The following is a 20988-nucleotide window of genomic DNA, read 5'->3' on the forward strand; positions in this document are numbered from 1 at the left end:
TGGTGTGGGTGGGGATGGAATTGTCGGAATTATTTGTCTTATAAGATTGATCAGACTTCTTGGCGAGACCTTCGTGAGCTCTTCTTCTCCCCCTCGCAGAGGTGAAATCAAGGGGCTAGTTTCTAGTTTTGTGCTACCTTCATTTCTGTAGATTCTCCCACTTCGCGTAGCACCAAACATCAATTTATTCACATAACCCACTTTTCACACAGTAGCATTTTAATCCAAGTGTTTAAAGATTTAACTTACTTACCTCGCAGTGCCTTGAGGAAGTGTCGTTCTGCCTCACTATAAATGACTGAAGTATCTACCACAAATTCAGTGATGAATCCTTCTATGATTCAATCGAGCCAGTGATCGACAGTGCACACAATCTTATCTTCTAATGCTTCCAGTCTATGCACCAATTCTAGAGTCCACACAATAGGTTTGTCAAGTTTACACCTTCCTTGGCTATCTAGTAGCTTCCCGATCCACTCGTACAATTCAGTGGGGAAGGATGTAAAGAAAATTTCGTAGACCTCTATATATATATGTAGAAATATAACCACTCTTCCTTTGATAGTAGTGGATTCTTGTTTTTCTACACTGCAAACTCGTGAATCTTTCTGTCCAACCAATCTTCAATTCCTTTCTTTGTTGGATTCTAGTGATATGACATCAAACATCTTTATGAAGATCCCAGTCCCGAAAATGGAACCATTTGTTGGCTTGTTGGGTCCTAACCTAAGTTCAAAGTTAATTAGCCAAACAAATCTTGGTACTACTGGCCCTTTCGACAACAGTCCGCGAAGTGTGGACTGAGGTCTCACCCAAAGTAGTGTGTGAGGGTGCTAGAACCAGGTTTCCGCACCCTTGAGATGTTTGTGAGGTTTGACTGGTCTCATTGTGTGTCCTTGCACACAGGTTGCTTCATGCACTTCTCTGTTTCTCACGCCCTGATACACTGCCTTCGCTCAACCCTAACCAGGGAGGGCAGAGCTTCCGCATAGCTAGAAACATGCTCTGTGATATTACCCGTGATCTTACTTGTCTTCCTATACCAGTAATTACCTTCGAGTAATTGGATGTCTTATGTTATAATTAGTTATACAAAACATTCAAATAAGTTTGCATAGCTTATAAACAATATACTTGCAATTATACCTAGTCATATATTAAAACATGAAAGGATGCACAGAAATATGGTAAAATTTCTCTTTATTGATTCTACCAATGGTTACAGACTCGACCTACCCTACGCACTTAGCTGCAGGGGTCCGCGCACTCAGCTGCAGACTACTAGGCCTCTACGCACTCAACTGCAGAGCCTTCCCCTACTCTACGACCCAAAGACACACTTTACACTGCTTCTCAATCACTTAGACTTCTCATGCTCTTCTATTCTATATTCTATATTCGTTTTCTTATACACTTAGATCCTTGCTCTATTTATACAATCCCATGGTCTGTAGAGCATGGGTAGGTCTATCCAACCGACATTACATTACAAAAACTAGGGCGGACAACCCTATGACTCTATTATAATTTTGCTCCCCGTGCCTGTAATTCACGAAGATTTTACAAAAATATTCGGTCAAAACTTGGGCTTTAAGCCTCAAAACCTGCCTTGCGGGGGATTCCATGTCCAATAGCAGGATTTTAGCAATAATTATAGGGACTATTGTAGGTCAAGGGATACTAAAGAAGAGATTTTCAGGATGTCCATGGGCCAAGATGAATCCTTAGAGGACTATGAAGAAAGATTCCAGCTCAGTTACAAAAGGGCTAGGTGCACACTTGACCCTGAATCACTAAGGTTGGTCCTGCTTAGAGGAGTAAGGGAAAAGCTTCTGGATACCTTACATCTATTAGCAGGAGGAGATATCTACCAATTACCCTATGAGGATCTCAAGACTGTCTTTAGAAACCATTCTAGGGTAGCCAGGAAGAAGGGTAGGAGTAGTCAACCTATGGCCAGTACATCATCTTCCAACTCATCCATCAAGGGTGAAATTGGAAATATGCTGGAATATTTCAAAATTGAGATGCTGCAAACCCTTTCCTTGCAATTGGACACCATGAATATCAAAAGGAAGAAAGAGGAATCAGAGAGATCCTTGGACATATTTTGACCTAGATGCACCAGGAGGCATCCCAAGAATGAATGTCCATTGAATTGCATTGATATTTGCTCAGTCTGTGAAGAAAACCACTCCACAGACAAGTGCCCTTCTTTACTTGGACTCAAAGTTGTATATCAAGGAGTTGAATGGGTCACTGAGCAACTTGCTACATCAACCAAAGGATACCTCTTGGGCCTAGACCATATGAGCAGGGTATGCAAGGGTCATCCCATGCATATTACAACCCCAACCAAACCACAACTATACCTTCTTGGGGACCCCTTGCTCATCCTTCCTGGTCTACACCCCCTCGTTGGTCCTATGCATCTCAGTATCATTCCTAGCCAGCCAGCCAATCATTTCAACCTTACATGCCACCATAACCTCAGTGGAATACCCCACACCAGGGGTGAAGGCCCCAATACCACAATGCCCCAGCTCTATTGGCTCGACCACCTACCTAACCACAACTCCTACACTCTACTCCACCCAAGCAACGCCATATGCCTGCCCAGCCAAATCCGAACCCAAACAATAGGCAGGCTCAATAAATATATAGTGGAGAGACATCATACCTAGCTTATGCTATAGAAATCCAAGAGATCAACCTAATATCTGGGAGAATTCTCCCAAATAACCAACCTCCCTCTCCACGTAGGGAGGTTGAGGAAGAAAGAGAGGAAAGTAACCTTAAAGTAAATCCACCCTTTCCTGAGAGATTAACTCAACCACTCCAGCCTACCCGAGAAGAAACTAAACTTCTGGGAGAATTGAAAAATCTATGTTTAAAGATCCACCTTCTCCAAGCAATAAAATATATTCCCATTTACAATACATTGATTAAGAAGAAGTGCTTCAATCATCCAAACAGAAGAAAAAGGATTCCCCTACCATTAATGTCATTGGGTAGCTGTTTGATTTATTGTTGGGGTATGTAATATGTCCAAAATATTTGGACCCTGGAAGCCCTGTAGTAGATGTGCACATAAATGGAAACATAGTCCCACACACCTTGATTGATCTTGGGGCTGCCATTAATGAGATGACCAAGGACACCATGCTTGGGCTCAACCTCCAAGGGTCATTGAGGAAGAGCAAAATAGTTATCCAACTTGCAGACTATTCCACAGTCGCCCGTGAGGGAATTGTGGAGGATGTGATGGTCTCCATCGACTCTTGGGAGTACCCTGTAGATTTTCTAGTTCTCCAGCTTAAGGCTAAGCTTACTGGTTACCCTCTCATCCTTAGGAGGCCATGGTTGGCCACAACTAATTCTTACATTAGCTGGAGAGCTAGGAATATGACCATCAAGAATGGGCATATGTCCAAACAGTTATTCTTATACCCTCCTTCTCAACCTTCTCTATAGCATCATTTACCTTCATGGTTGGAGGAGAAGGAATAAGATGAGATTTATTCAGCCCAACTTTATGCTTTAAAGGTGACCATAGGAGGAGGACAACAAGATGAGTATGACTTAATTGAACACCTGCTCCAAAGTCCAACTCCTAGTTTGTTACCATTAGAAGAAGAAGGAAATCCAGAAAAATCATCCAATTGACTTATGCTTAGCCAATTCCAACCCAATCTATGTCAAAACCATAGAATTTGGCCCAGAGAAAACATTGAAAATTAATCCATTTCTTTATGCTCTTGAAGAGGAAAAGCTATGCAACATGTTGAGAGAAAACCTAGAAGCCCTCGCTTGGAGTTACAAGGAAATGAAGGGAGTACACCCCTCAGTGTGTACTCATGACATATACATCAAAGAAGGTTGCAGCCTAATCAGGCAACCACAAAGGAAGATGAATCCAACTCTCAAAGATATAGTCAAAGAGGAACTAGAAAAACTGCTAGATGCAAGATTCATTTACCCTATCTCTGTTGGCATTATGATTCAGGTGTTGTCCTTGATGGCAAACCCATTCAGGTGATAAATCAAGAAGGATGCAGGAAATTTGTTCAGCAAGTGCGTCCCCGCAGGTATACCATACAGAACCCGCGTCCAGGGACGCAGGCCAGCCGTTCAGGAGGTGCGTCTGCCCAGTGCACACATTTCAAGGCAGAGAAAAGCACGTGGGGGTTTCTTGTGTGGTATCTAGCCGACGGTTTTGTGTTTCTATGGTGTCGGCTCGTGGTTTTGTTCCATGTTTTGGGGAGAAGCTTGCCTATATAAAGCAAAGGAGTTCATTTGGATTACGTATCATCTTGGTTGAATATCTTTTGGTGAGATCTAGTCCAGATCTATGAAGGCGAATCTTCTAATGGACTGTGATCTCTATGGCGCATGATCAGATCTGTGGATCTGAGTGTTTGGGTTGGTTCTGAAGTCCTCATATCTTTTATATCCGAAGGGACGCAGGTTCAGTGAAGGGAAAGTGTGCCGGGACGCAGTACAGTAAATGCTCAGGTGCGTCTCTGAGGCAAAGGACGCGGCGCGACTGTGTTATTGGGTGCATCCCTGAAGCAAAAGACGCGGCGCGATAGTGTTTCTGGGTGCGCCGGTCGCAGCAAAGCATAGTGGAACAGTGCGTCGGCACGCAGAACAGTGGAAGGTAGACTGCGTCCAGTCGCAGGTCACAGAAAGAAAATATGCGTCCCTGTCTTAAGATGATCTGTTGACTGTATATTTCTGTTCATAAGGTGTTCTGGGTTATTTCTGTAATTACTGATCTGATATCTGTAGTGGACTGTATCTGTTGTATACTTGTTGATCATTTGATTCTTCATGAAAAGAAGTAGGGGGTTGTAGCTCCCTTCCAGGAGAGACTGGAAAACGAGAGAGAGTTGTAGCTCTCTGCAGGTTGCAGCCTGCGTGCTGGTAAAGGACTGCACCAGTACAAAATCATTGTAAAAAGAATTTCTTGAAAGAAGATAGAGACATATTGCAGCAGGTGGTTTTCTCCCGCATTGGGTTTCCACCTTACATCTTGTGTTCTTTGGTGTGACTGTCTATTTTCTTTATTCATGCTCATTATTTTATGGTACTGATATGCAAGAATAATTCAAAAGATCAAATAAGGAAGATTTGGTGAATTGCTTGATAATACTGATTCACCCCCCCTCTCAGTATTATTTCCAACAATTGGTATCAGAGCCGGTCCTTTAGAACAGCTTGATCGCTTGAAGGTAGATCGTTCATCATGAGCAACTACGAGAGAGAAGCATCAATCAGGCCACCCGTCTTCGATGGGACAAACTTCAATTATTGGAAGGTAAGAGTTACTGCATATCTTCAATCTCTTGGTACAGAAGTTTGGAACATTGTAGAATCAGGCTATGCCTTTCCTTCAGTTACTCCTACAGATCCAGCTGAGAAAAAGCAGTATGAAACAAATGCAAAAGCAGTCAGTACTCTATTAGGAAGTATATCTCAAACAGAGTTCATGAAGGTCATGCACTTCAAATCAGCAAAAGAGATATGGGACAAAATGATCACTAGCTATGAACGAGATGAACAGGTAAAAGAAGCTAAACTTCAAACTCTCAGGATTCAATATGAGACTCTCAAGATGTATAATGATGAAAGTGTGGCTAATTATTTTCTTCGGGTAGATGAGATTGTTAATTGTATGAAAAATTTGGGTGAAGAAATAAAGGAGACTATAGTAGTTCAAAAGATTCTAAGATCTTTATCTCCCAAGTTTGAATCTAAAGTATCTGCAGTAGAAGAAAAGGAAAATCTTCGTGTTCTCACTATGTCTCAGCTGCATGGAATTCTAACTGCTTATGAAATGAGAAAGGGAGGTCCATCAGACAGAAGGGAAGCTGCTTTTAAAGCATCAGGCAAAGAAGATCACTATGAAGCAAGTCATGTTCCAGAAGAAGAGGAAGAAGAATCAAATTTTGTCAGAAATCTTCAAAGGGGTTCTGGAAGGTTCAGAGGTAAGCTACCTTTCAAATGTTTTGCTTGTGGAAGAGTAGGTCATTATGCTGCAAAATGCTCTTATAAGGATAAAGGAAAGGAACCAGTTAGATGGAACAAGAAACAGGGTACAAATAAGAAAAGCTACTACACCCATGAAGATAGTGATGGCTTATCAAACAGTGATGAAGATGAACAAGGTAACAAATATAGATTGTTAATGGCATTTGAAGATGATGATTATGAGGATGCTGTAGATGTGGATAACCTTTATGATGAAATTACTAGACTCAAGAGATGTATAGAAGAAAAGAACATGATTATTGATACTCTACAATTTCAGATTGATGAAAAGGAAAAACATCTTGAAAAATTAGAAGGTGAAATTGTTGGTCTTAGAAAAGAAATTGAGAAAACAAAAACTATTAATCTCAAGTTTGTCAAAGGATCTGAAACTTTGAATGAGATTATCAGTGTGCAGCGATCTCCTCTAAATAAGACAGGTCTGGGCTATAATGGAGAAACTTCTCAAGCATCCACTTCAAAAAGTTATCTTGATGCAGCAAGAAGAAATGAGCAGGAGCACAAGGAAGATCATCAGGTAAAGCAGGGACAAACGTCAAACAGAAACTATCAGGGGCAATCCAGCTTAAGGGTGAACAAAAGCCACAACCAGCCACAGGTAAAATCTTCTCAATTTGGTTCAAGAATAGATGAAAATAGAAATTACAATCAGTTGGCTGGTAGATTCAATAATCGCAGAAACTTCTTCAATGGACAATGCTTTTCTTGCCATAACTTTGGTCACAAAGCAGCTCAATGTGTTGCGTATAAAACAATCATGACTAGGGAAGCTCAAAAACAAAGAAGTATGACAGGGATTACAAAAAGGACCTATAACAATTTTTCAGCTCTTGAAAATGAAGTTGAATGCTCTATTTGCAATAATTTTGGACATGAAGATTTTGAATGCAGAAGCAGGTTTTCTGAAAGAAAGGTACAAGAACAAAAAGGGGAACAAACCTCAGGCACCAAAACATGGAAAATAAAGGAACCTCAAACAGAAAGATGTGGGATAGCATTCTATGCAGAAGGACAAGAAAATCTATGGTACATTGACAGTGGATGTTCAAAGCATATGACAGGTGATAAAGAAAAACTTGAATCTTATTCTAATTTAGAAAAGGGAAAGAAAGTCTCTTTTGGAAATGATACTCCTGCAACTATAAAAGGAAAAGGTATTGCTCCTTTAAAAGAAGATGTTAAGGCTGGAAATGTTTTGTTTGTTGATGGACTAAAGCATAATCTTCTAAGTGTAAGCCAGATGTGTGATCAAAGAACCGAGGTTATATTCAGATCGAATGGATGTCTTGTTCGTGATCTTGATACAGGTAAAACAGTTCTCAAAGGAAAAAGAACTCCAAATAATCTATACATTTTTGATGAAGAACAACAACAATGCTATCTAAGCAAGGATGAAGAGCACTGGTTATGGCATCGAAGGTTGGGACATCTAAGCTTCTCACAAATAAGGAAAGCTTGCAAATATCAGGCAGTTCGCGATCTTCCAGATATCAAAATTCCTGACAACACCATGTGCAGATCATGTCAGTTTGGAAAACAGACCAGAACTAACTTTCCAGAGAAAGAAGGATCAGCCAGCATGCCTCTTGAGCTAGTACATACAGATGTATGTGGACCATTCAGAAAAAGAACACCTAGAGGAGAGGAATACTTGATATTATTTATTGACGATTTCTCCAGGTTTGTTTGGTTAGGACTCATGAAGCACAAAGATGAAGCTTTCGAAAAATTCAAATCCTTCAAAGCCTTGGCTGAAAATGAATCAGGTCACAAGATTAAGTGCCTCAGATCCGACAGAGGTGGAGAATTTACTTCAAATGAATTTTTCGATTTCTGTGATGAACATGGAATAAGGAGAGAATTTTCTACAGCTAGAACTCCTCAGCAAAATGGAGTAGTGGAAAGAATGAACAGAACAATCCAGCAAATGGCTCGTGCTATGCTTGATGAATCAGGAACTCCTGCAACCTTCTGGGGTGAAGCTGCACATGCGGCAGTTATTATTCTCAACAAGACAAATGTCCGAGTAAACAGCACTCAAACTCCTCATGAGCTCTGGAGTGGTAAAACTCCTTCAGTAAAGCACTTCAAAATCTTTGGGAGCAAATGCTATATCAAGAATACTGAGGAGCAGCTTGGCAAACTTGATCCTAGAGCAGATGAAGGAATTCTTCTTGGCTACTCTCCACATAGCAAAGCATACAAATGCTACAATAAAAGACTTGGCAGAATTGTTGACAGCATTGATGTAGTGGTTGATGAGAAAGGATACATTCCTAGGCAAATACATCGTGAAGACATTGAAGAAGATGAGAGCTACCCTCAAAGACAAAATGATGAAGAAGAAGAACCTCAAGAAGAATCTCAAGAAGAACCTCACGAAGAAGCAGAAGAACGGACAAGAATAGAAGAAAAGACTCCATCCAGATATGTTCAGAAGAACCATCCAGAATCTCAGATCATGGGACAAAAAGAAGCAGGTATACAAACTAGAAGAACAGTTGCAGAAGCTTCAAGCTATTTGGCATTACTTTCCTCCACCGAGCCACAAAATGTGAAAGAAGCATGCAAAGATGAATTTTGGGTGAAAGCAATGGATGAAGAACTTGAGCAAATCGAAAAGAACAACACTTGGGAGCTGGTTCCTAGACCAAAAGATAAGAATGTTATTGGAACAAAATGGGTCTTCAAAAATAAATTGAATGAAAATGGAGAAGTAATTAGAAACAAAGCCAGACTCGTCTGTAAAGGGTATGCGCAGCAAGAAGGAATAGACTTTGAAGAAACTTTTGCTCCTGTTGCAAGACTTGAGGCCATCCGAATGTTCCTTGCTCTCTCAAGTTTTCAGAACTTCAAAGTATTTCAAATGGATGTGAAATCAGCCTTTTTGAATGGAGACCTGGAAGAAGAAGTATACATTGAACAGCCAGATGGGTTCATTCTTGGAAATGATCCAAATCTTGTATGCCGACTGAAAAAGGCTCTCTATGGTCTCAAACAAGCTCCAAGGGCTTGGTACTACCGGTTGGACAAATATCTTCATCAACAAGGTTTCTTAAAAGGTTCAGCAGATAGCAATCTGTATATAAAAGTTGAAAATGACAAATTGCTAATACTTGTTGTGTATGTAGATGACATTATTTTTGGCAGCAATGAAGAAGCTATGAGTCAAAGCTTTGCCTCAGTCATGCAGAAAGAATTTGAAATGTCCTTGCTAGGAGAACTGACATATTTCCTTGGTTTGCAAATCCAACAGAAGGAAGGAGGAATCTTTTTATCTCAAACCAAGTATCTCAAGCAGATTTTGAAGAAATATGGCATGGAAGATGCAAAACCAGTATGTACACCCATGGTCACAGGATGTAGTCTCAGTGCAAATGATGAATCTGCAGCAGTACATCAACCAACCTACAGATCTATGATTGGAAGTTTACTATATTTGACAGGTACCCGACCAGACATCATGCATGCAGTTGGAATAGTTGGAAGATTTCAGGCAAATCCGAAGGAGACTCATCTTCAAGCAGTGAAGAGAATTTTTAAATATCTTCAAGGGACTCAAAATTATGGCTTATGGTATCCTAGAGATACAGATCTTACTCTTCATGCCTATACAGATGCAGATTGGGCCGGAAGCGTGGATGACAGAAAAAGCACAAGTGGTGGTGCGTTCTTTATGGGTCCCAGACTGGTCTCTTGGTTCAGCAAGAAACAGAGTTCAATTGCCTTGTCTACAGCTGAAGCAGAATATGTTGCTGCTGCATCTTGTTGCACCCAACTCCTTTGGATGATGCAGAATTTGCAGGATTATCAAATCACTTGTACTCCTCCAATCCCTATCTTATGTGACAACACAAGTGCAATCAGCATCTCAAAGAATCCGGTTATGCATTCAAAAACCAAGCACATACCAATCAAGTACCATTTTCTCCGGGAACAAGTACTTGAACAGAAGGTCAAGTTGGAGTATGTTCCTTCTAAGGAACAAGTTGCTGATATGTTCACCAAACCGTTGCCCAGGGACACTTTTGAATACCTCAGGCAAAAGCTGGGGGTTGTTGATGCATCATCTTACTGTTGATCATCTTCCTATTGGTGGTATAGGCTCAGGGGGAGCACATAATGCATTGTTGGCATTATGGAGAAGGAGATCTTGGAAATAGCTGCAATATGTCTCTATCTCCTTCATGATGGATTTCTGGTTACAGATCTGGAGATGCATGAGCATAGGGGGAGCATACCCTTTGCCCTTGATGTCAAAGGGGGAGAATGAAGCTGAAGATTATGTGGTTGCCATCAAGTCCAAAGGGGGAGATTGTTGGCATTATGATTCAGGTGTTGTCCTTGATGGCAAACCCATTCAGGTGATAAATCAAGAAGGACGCAGGAAATTTGTTCAGCAAGTGCGTCCCCGCAGGTATACCATACAGAACCCGCGTCCAGGGACGCAGGCCAGCCGTTCAGGAGGTGCGTCCGCCCAGTGCACACATTTCAAGGCAGAGAAAAGCACGTGGGGGTTTCTTGTGTGGTATCTAGCCGACGGTTTTGTGTTTCTATGGTGTCGGCTCGTGGTTTTGTTCCATGTTTTGGGGAGAAGCTTGCCTATATAAAGCAAAGGAGTTCATTTGGATTACGTATCATCTTGGTTGAATATCTTTTGGTGAGATCTAGTCCAGATCTATGAAGGCGAATCTTCTAATGGACTGTGATCTCTATGGCGCATGATCAGATCTGTGGATCTGAGTGTTTGGGTTGGTTCTGAAGTCCTCATATCTTTTATATCCGAAGGGACGCAGGTTCAGTGAAGGGAAAGTGCGCCGGGACGCAGTACAGTAAACGCTCAGGTGCGTCTCTGAGGCAAAGGACGCGGCGCGACTGTGTTATTGGGTGCGTCCCTGAAGCAAAAGACGCGGCGCGATAGTGTTTCTGGGTGCGCCGGTCGCAGCAAAGCATAGAGGAACAGTGCGTCGGCACGCAGAACAGTGGAAGGTAGACTGCGTCCAGTCGCAGGTCACAGAAAGAAAATATGCGTCCCTGTCTTAAGATGATCTGTTGACTGTATATTTCTGTTCATAAGGTGTTCTGGGTTATTTCTGTAATTACTGATCTGATATCTGTAGTGGACTGTATCTGTTGTATACTTGTTGATCATTTGATTCTTCATGAAAAGAAGTAGGGGGTTGTAGCTCCCTTCCAGGAGAGACTGGAAAACGAGAGAGAGTTGTAGCTCTCTGCAGGTTGCAGCCTGCGTGCTGGTAAAGGACTGCACCAGTACAAAATCATTGTAAAAAGAATTTCTTGAAAGAAGATAGAGACATATTGCAGCAGGTGGTTTTCTCCCGCATTGGGTTTCCACCTTACATCTTGTGTTCTTTGGTGTGACTGTCTATTTTCTTTATTCATGCTCATTATTTTATGGTACTGATATGCAAGAATAATTCAAAAGATCAAATAAGGAAGATTTGGTGAATTGCTTGATAATACTGATTCACCCCCCCTCTCAGTATTATTTCCAACAATCTCTCATAGTGAATGGGTCTCTCCTTCAGTGTTAGTTCCCAAGAAAAATGGTAAGTGGAGGATTTGTGTTGATTACAGGGTGTTGAACAAAGCCACAAAGAAGGATCATTTTTGCCTACCCTTCATTGACCAAGTGCTAGATGGCCTGGCAGGGAAGAAGTTCTTCTCTTTCTTATATGGATTCAGTGGGTACAACAAAATCCAAATCTACCCAGAAGACCGCAATAAGACCACATTCACCTATTCTTGGGGTACTTTTGCCTATAGGGTCATTCCTTTTGGCCTATGGAATGCTCCTACCACTTTCCAGAGAGTAGTCTTGAGTATTTTTGCTGAATTAGTACATGATGCAGTGGAAATCTATATGGATGATTTTACACCTTATGGCTGTGATTTTCAAGAAGCCCTGAATAACCTAGGAAAAGTATTGCACAAATGCATTGAAATGAACCTATCTCTCAGTCCAGAAAAATGTGAATACTTGATGACTCAAGGGACTGTGCTTGTCATTCAATATCTTAGTAAGGAATGCAGGTGGACCCAAACAAAATAGCAATCATCCAAAGGGCCCCACCTCCTCAAAAGCAGAGGGATGTCAGGAGTTTCTTGGGGTTATATGGACACAACCAAAGGTTCAAAAAGGACTTCAACAAGTTGGCCTCTCCTTTGTTTGCATTTTTTACCAAAGATTTTGAGTTTATATGGTAAAAAACTTTTCAAGAGGCCTTAGACATTTTAAAGGGTAAGTTAACCACTACACCAATTCTTCGAGGCCCAAACTGGGCCCTCCCTTTTCATATCCATGATGATGCCTCACACAAAGCCATAGGAGTAGCCTTAGGGAAGGTAGAGGAGAAATTGCCCTATGCCATCTATTTTATCAGTAAGAACCTGTCAAAGGCTGAGATAGATTATACTGTGACTGAAAAGGAACTCCTGGCTATTGTGCATTCATTAAACAATTTTAGGCATTACATTATAGGCTATCAAACATTTGTGCATACTGACCATGTTGCAATCAAATATTTAATGAACAAACCTTATGTGAATGCTAGAATTATAAGATGGTTGCTTTTATTATAGATGTTTGATCTAACTATTGTTGATAAGCCTGCTAATGAAAATGTTGTTGCAGAATTTATATCTAGGATGAATCTACCTATAGGTGAAGAAGAAATGGTGGATGACCAGTTACTAGACGAGCATTTGTTTGCTATTACAGTTCTCTCCCCATGGTTTGTTAACACAGGAAACTATTTGGTATTAGCACAGTTCCCACCAACCTTGCCCTCTAAAGAAAAGAGCAAGATAGTGAGAAAAAGCACCCCCTTCACTGGATTAGGGGAAATATTTTCAAACTTGGCCCAGATAAAATCTTGAGAAGGCGTGTAAGGGAAGAGGATGTTTTTGACATTCTTCTGGTCTATCATGACGGGCCTTGTGGAGGTCACTTTGCAGCAAAGAGAACATCATTCAAAGTGGTACAAGCAGGCTATTATTGGCCCACTTTTCATCAGGATGTGAAAAAGTACATTAGTCGGCATGATCGGTGCCAGAGGATGGGAAATCCTACTCCAAGAGATGAAATTCCCCTACAACCACAAGTGACTTTCGAGCCATTTGACAAGTGGGGCATGGACTTCATTGGGCCTATAAACTGTCCTTCAAAGAAAAACTAGTATATCATTGTGTGCATTGATTATCTGGCTAAGTGGGCTCAAACAAAGGTGATTAAGGTAGCAACAGAAGAGAAGGTGGCTGAGTTCCTAAGGGAGAATGTATTCTACAAATTTGGGTACCCTAGAGAGCTAGTCACAAACCAAGGCAGCGAGTTTACCTCCAATATGATTGAAGAACTGCTCAACCATCACAAAATCAAACATAGGACCTCCACTTCTTATCATCCACAAGCTAATGGACAAGTGGAGGTGACTAACAGGGCACTGGAGAGAATCTTAACCAAGGTAGTAAGCAACAGTAGGAATGATTGGGTAGAGAGACTAGTTGAGGCCACTTGGGCCTATAATACATCATGGAAGACCACCACTAGATTTACACCTTATGAGCTAGTTTATGGGAAAAAGGCTTTACTGTCCATTGAGTTTGAATATAAAACATTTATGATGGTAGCCCAACTAGATTTGGATCTCAGTCATGCACAGAAAGAAAGATTGTTCCATTTGAATGGCTTGGATGAATTCAGAATGTAGGCCCTCCTACATACAGAGATAGTTAAGCTTCAGAGGAAGATCTGGCATGATAGACATATTAAACAGAAGCAATTTCAAGAGGGTGATTGGGTATTGTTATATGATTCTAGGTATAAAGACTTCAAGGGCAAGCTAAGGAAAAGATGGCTCAGACCTTATGTGGTGCAAAGATGCCATGATAATGGTTCAGTGCAAATTAGAACTATAGATGAAGAATCCATTCCATTGCTTGTTAATGGACACTGATCGAAAATGTACAAAATGAATTTATAAAAACAAGAGTTCATTGACAATATCACTAAGACAGTGATGATGGTGGAGCAAATTCTAGCTCCTCCCTCATCGGGTCACTAAAAAAGGAAAAAAAAAAGAATAAGGATTTAGGTGAAAACCTGCACGAGGTGCCTGAGTCCCACCTTTGGGTTGAAAACCTCATGAGGTGGCCCAATGATGAAAAATAAATGAAAAAAGAATAAGAAGATCCTTGGGTGAAAATCTCTTTGAGGCAGCCTAGGTGTTTTTCAAAAAAAAAGAAGAAAAAGAGAAAAAAAAACATAATTGTTATTTGTAGGTGGTAGAGAAAGACAATGAAGGAGAAAAGAAGATCCAAAGGGAACCCTGCCTCACATATATTCATCTCCTCCACTCCTTACCATTCATCATCAGTTTCATTGTTTTTTTACTTCATTGCTTCAATTCAGGCGAAGACTTTGTTTTCTACAGGATCCCCTGTATTCCTACAGGATACCCTGAAAACCTACAGGAAGCAATCTGAGGGTGAATGGTAGGTTGGTTAGGTCCTGTAGTAGCCTATCCCACAAAATATCAATCATCAACTACAGGTCTTCACTAAGATGATCCAGATAGCAGATAGCACACAACAGACAATAGTCATTAGAGGAGGAAGAAGAATGACCATGTACCAAATAAACAACACCACACATCTAATCTTCAACAATTGCAGCGTGGCATCGAGACCACAGGTAAGTATCCCGCTCACTCACTCATATGCATAATTTGATCAAAAGTTGTAAAGGTTACGAGGTAGTTGGTTTATAAGTGAAAAGGTGGCTAGTTAACTTGTCCACCTTTGTTTATTCATCACATATGAAACGAGGTATCCTCTCACACGTGGCCGTAGTCAACTCAAAGACAGAGGAGAAGTAGCACAAGAAGTGGTTAACTACAGATCTATGAGGTGGGAGCTGATTACGAGGAGTGGGAAACAAAACATTGTTTGCATGAATTCATGCATTCCACCTCCTCAAAACTCCCTCACTCAACTCACTCTTATAACTCTGGCCACTCACCAAAAGCAAGGATCCTTCATTCTGAAAAAGAATTTCTATAGGAGCATGCACAGGAATAGTCTACAGGAGCAGTCTATAGGTTACATAGAGGTAGTCTACAGAATAGGTAGAGAAGGGTTCAAGAGGGAACATCATGAGAGTGTCCACTGCCACCATTCTAAAAGAGGTAGTATCTAAAAACCCATCCCCATTTACAAGCAAATGAACTAGAACTGCTCTAAAAGCTAGTGGATATAACAACTATGGGAGGTGAATTACATACATGGGAAACTCTAGTTTCTCCTGAATTTAACATTCTTGTGTCAAACCTCTCATTTCCTCCTCAAGCCTCACATGCAAGATGACAGGAGGGTTTAATATGACAGAACCCACAAACAATGTGAGGATAGAACAACACCCCCAAGTGCCTGAAATCATCACAAGACACCAATGGATGGGGTTTTTCAAAAAATTCACAGGGTATGATGATGAGGTGGCTCAAGAATTTTCTCATTCCCTCACTCCACAGAGCAGAATCCATGCCACTGTTATAGTTAGAGGGCTCACTATAGATCTCACCCCAGAGCTAATCGGTAGGATCACCACACTTACCCTAGGAATTCCATGGAAAAAAGAAGACAAAGCATCCAGTCAGGTGGGAAGAAGGAATTCTTTTTACAAGGTGAAGAATGCACAGAGGATAAAAATGGAGTAAGGAGGGACAATCTACCATACCCATGGAGTGAGGTAGGCTACCAACTCATCAAATATATCTCATGTGAGGGTAGATACAGCGTTGTTTATGCCTACCTTATTAGGATGCTTGAAGAATTAAGATTTGGGGTAGAAACACCAGTTCACCAAGCACTCGTCATACCCTATTTCTTGATGCAATCACTCATAGACTCCAAAAACAATGTAAAGGAAGGGAATTACCAACAATTGGCTCACCATGGGTTGATCAGGATCCTCATTAAGGATACCCTCCAAAACCTCAGGATCCCTATAACATAGTCAGTATTTAGAGACTTACGAGCAGAGGATGACATCAAAAACCTAACCTATGAGGTTAGTCCTTCTATCAATGAGGAGGAGGCAAAACAAAAATAAGACGATATAGATTTATATGTGAATTAGATGGATGTAGAAGAAACTAATGCAGAGGAACATGATGAAGGAGAAGAGAAGGAGGATGATGCTAAAATAGAGGAGGAAATGAAGGAAGAAACTGATGGAGATGAGAAAGAATAACAAGAGGAAGAAGATAAGAAAAATAAAGAGCTAAGTGGCTTAAGGGATAGAGAAGCAATAATGAGAGGTCGACTTGAGAAGGAAACTGCATGGCTAAGAGGACAAATGTAGGAAAGGGAAAACCAACTAGCATGTATGTCCGACTTCTCTTTGGAGGCCATCGAGTGTAGGATTCCAGCCAAACCCTATTCTCTTTACCTCAAAGAACAATGGCTGCAATTTCAGATTGAAACACTAGCACAAAGGGGCACCATGCCATTTCAAGACTAAAGGAAGTTTATTGATGTTTGTGGTCAAAGTACACTAGAGGATAGGGCTAAAATGGTTGAGTTTTACTTGCACAACATGGCCCTCATAGACATTAATGTTTGGGATCCTAATGCCAAGCTAGGAGATCTACAATTAGTGGCTTTGGCATCTGGATGAACCATGAGGATTCAATGGATGCAGAGATGAAAAGAATATTGGCCAGAGAGAAAAATGAACCTCTTTTCATTAGAGCTAAACAATTAAATCCCATGGCCCTAATCAACAACCATAATCTAATTTCAAATGATCCTCCGCTAGCACCTAGATATCTTGTTGCCCAAAAGCAAGAAATTTCACATTTTTAGGATATGTTTAGGCTGCTAGGAGATGATAGTATACATGCCTGGTTCAGGAGATGGAACACATTGCCACAAAGCTTGAAGATCAGATAATATCACTCCCCTCAAAGATTGAGAGAGGTACTCAACAGGACACCTATGTATAAGAAATCATTGCAAATGTTGAAGGTCAATTGGATAGGCCTAAAACTCAGTCCACCACTACTCCTAGGGATGCTAGAAGGGAGAAAAGAAGAAGAGGAAAAGAGGCAGTGGGAAGAAGTAGAAAGGAAAGAAGGCTTCTATGAACAAGAAGAATATACCACAATAGAAGCATGGGTTGTCAGAGAGGCTACCAGAGCCATGAAGGACATGGACATTGACTAACTTTCTTAGAGGACGAGAAACACTTTCAGTAGGGGGTGATGATGAGCCTCATCATTGGGTAATTATATGGGCCTTAGTTCACCTCCTAGCTTAGTCAAACCAACTATTCTCACAACTTATTGCATACTTTTGATTATATTTTGCTTATGAGATGACTTAGAGTTGGATATTTTTCTTTGTGGTCTAATGTGCATGTAATGCGGGATTAAAGGATAAAAGCAAGGATTTTTAGCAATGACCTTGGTCAAAACTCGAATGGGACAAGGGATAGGAATTATAGGAGGTAAATCCTCCTCATTTTCTACCCCTCCATTCGAATATTCCTTCATCATCTCGGAGTGCAACCAGCCAAATCATGAGGACTAGAAGGCAACCGAGCAAGTGAAAGTCAAAGCACCAGTTATCTCAAGTTTGAGAGCCGAGCCTCCCTAATTTTAAGGAAGTCTTTGGGGACTTCAGAAGTATAAGTAGAGAGGCCTAGGATATCATTAGGATTCAAACTTTTGGTTGTAAAAATCTACTTTATTTTCGAGCTACAAGACTTGGGACAATTTTTGGATGTAATCCATTGTTTTGATAATAAGAATGAGTTTTGTTTTGAGCCAACACTGAGTTAACTCAGAGGGCTGAAGCTCTTGGGTTAGGGCCCAACCCTAGCAGCTAAAGCTCCCCTTTATTGTACATGTATTTTATCATAGATTCATGGTTTAATCGTTCATTTGCTTACGTAGTTTCATTTCCATTAAATAGGGTAGTGCATAGATTCATGGTTTAATCGTTCATTTTCTTAAGTAGCTTCATTTCCATCACAACAATGTAGTGCACAGATTCATGGTTTAATCGTTCATTTGCTTAAGTAGCTACGTTTCCATTACAATAATGTAGCATAGATTGGTTGTGTTTTAGTTTTCTTCCGTTTGTGCCTTTTTCTTCAGTTAGCAGCAAGGATTATAACCATAGATTTCCTTTCACAACAACCCTGACCAACCACCATCAACAAAATGTCACATAGCTTCTTTGTATTCATTTCAACGTTTGACTTTATGCACTCCAAATCTCCACCATTGATTTGTCTAGCTTGATCCAATGGCTATCACGTCGTCTCAATACTTTATGCACTCCAAATCTCCACCGTCGATCTGTCTAGCTTGATCCAACGACTATCACGCAATGTTACGCAGATACTTGCACAACCAATATCCGACCGAGAGCTCGCGAGAAAAATGGTTTTCCCGTGCTACGTGTCACCCAGTTAGGCTAATCATGTAAAATTTTAGAATACATCTTATAACTTTGAGGGCACGCGATAAACTGCTTACCACCTACGAAAACCCGCTCCATCATTCAGCACGTTTTTTTTCCCTTCTATTGCCTCGTGACCATCGATATGCCTCGCTTCATCCGACGGTTATCGTGTCACCCACTCACCAACTAACTTGGTCGATATTCACCATTGATCAACCCCTCATGATCCAATAGCTATCACACAATCTCGCGTGGATTCTTGCATAGCCGATATCCACCCGAGAGCATGTGAGAAAAGTGGTTTTCCATGCTACGTGTCATTCACTTAGGCTAATCACGCAAAATTTTAGAATTCCACTTACAGTTTTGAATGCGTGCAAGAAACTGCTTACCACCTATGGAACCTGCTCTATCATTCCGCACATTTTTTACTAATTCAGATTTAATTAGGAATGCAACAAAGTACAGAGGTAACCATAAACATAGAGATGCAGAAAAAATAATACTTAATTTCATTAATGTAAAATACTGAAATATGCTTATAAACAGAAATGGAAATAATCCAGCTAGGGTAATGGTAGCTTACCTCTAAGAAGAGATGTGGAAGCTACATGCCTCTAAACTATGTCACAATGAAGCTCAAAGGCCTATTTATTGTTGAGAAACAATGGAATACCCTAAACATCCAAAAAACTACCCGTAGGAGATGAAACGCCAAATTGTGGGCCCCCTTTGGGTAAATTGGTACATCAACTTCCCGGGGTCATAACTTTGGCATACGATCTTCGTTTGACGCACACAATATCTCGTTAGAAATATCTATCTGAGAACTACAAATTTGGGGAGAGCAACATCATGGATTGATGTTGCTTCCAATTTTCCCAAAAAACGTCGTTTAGGGCCTCAAAACGGCTTCGGAAGTTCAGGACCCGAAAAACGTCTAAAAATAGTAAACTGTGCTACAATTAAGGAAACTGAAAAGATAAAAGAAACAGTGGTGGGGGTCCAAGTGGACTTGGTGGGTGTCCACCAATATCCACCTGGATCATTCCTACCCCCTTAGGAATTTTGACAACTCGATACAGTTGGATATTCTGCTGGCGAGTGTGCTTGGTCTGTGTGTCCATGATCTGATTAGTGGCAGTTTGTTCCATGCAATCTGGATTTAACTCTGTGGGTGTGACTTGTTCTCAATGTCGGATATGTCTAGTAATGGTGGAAAGTATGGCTGAAGGCGGTCCACATTGAAAAATGGGTGCAGGCCAAGGAATGGGGGAATGTTGAGCTTAAATGCATTGTCTCCCATAGCCCTGGTAATGGTGTAAGGACCATATCAGTCTGGTCTGAGTTTCTCATAGGCTCTGGTAAGGCATTCCTTTTGCAAATGCAACCAAACATTTTCGCCCACCTGAAACTTGTGTGGCACCCAATGTTGATCATGTCATTGGTTGTACTTAGCATTTGATTTCTATAGAATGTCATGGACCTACTAACGAATATGTTGGATGTGCTCAATGAAGCTATTTTCCTTATCTGTTTCGGACCAGACATGAGTCGAATCTATGTGAGTAGCTGCAAATGGCATGGACACATCAAAGGGAAATAGTAGCTAGGATCCCAATCCCACCTAAAAAGGGTTGTGGCCAACAGAGCTGTGGAAAGCCCAGTTGTAGCTATGTTGAACATAGGGGAGGCTCTCATCCCATGTGCATGGATACTTTGAGTTGTTCATGCACAGAATATGTATGATCATCCTGTTGACAACCTCTGTCTGGCCATCAGTTAGAGGATGGAAGGCTATGGACTTAGTGAGTTTGGTGTCTAGCATCAACTAGAGACTAGACTAAAATGTACTGATGAACATGATGTCCCGATCTGAGATGATAGTCTGTGGTATCACAAAGTGTACCCGCACTCATTCAAAGAAGAGTTTAGCAGTGGCTTCTACTGTGATATTCTTCTTATAGGCCACCATAATGGCCATCTTCAAGAACGTATCGACGACCACAAAAACACAGTTTTTTCCATGCTTAGTGGAAGGAAGGCCTAACATGTAATCCATGGAGATGGATTCCCGAGGTTGACTAGGGGTAGGTAGTGGGGTATAGAAGCCTTGCTTCTTGATGGTCGGTTTGGCAATGGCACAATTAGTGCATGATCTGATATACTTCCTGACGTCCTATTGAAGATTTGGCCAATCGAAATACTTTTGTAGCACTGCCACCATTTTCTCGACCCTGAAATTCCCAGTAGCCCAACTGTAGTGTGCTTCCCAAATCATCTTTGCACGCTCACTTGAAGGAACACAAAGGTGACCTAGGTGGCATTACAAGGCATCCTGGAGGTGAAAATCTAGAACATGCTGACCGTCCAAGAGTGTCTGGTACTACAAGAAAAAAGGTCATTGGTGAGGGTCATGCTTGTGACACACCTTTAATGTCTGTC

Source organism: Pinus tabuliformis, chromosome 6 (assembly GCF_031772625.1).
Source record: "Pinus tabuliformis cultivar Carrire ecotype Pingquan chromosome 6, CPIR1, whole genome shotgun sequence".
NCBI lineage: Eukaryota > Viridiplantae > Streptophyta > Pinopsida > Pinales > Pinaceae > Pinus > Pinus tabuliformis.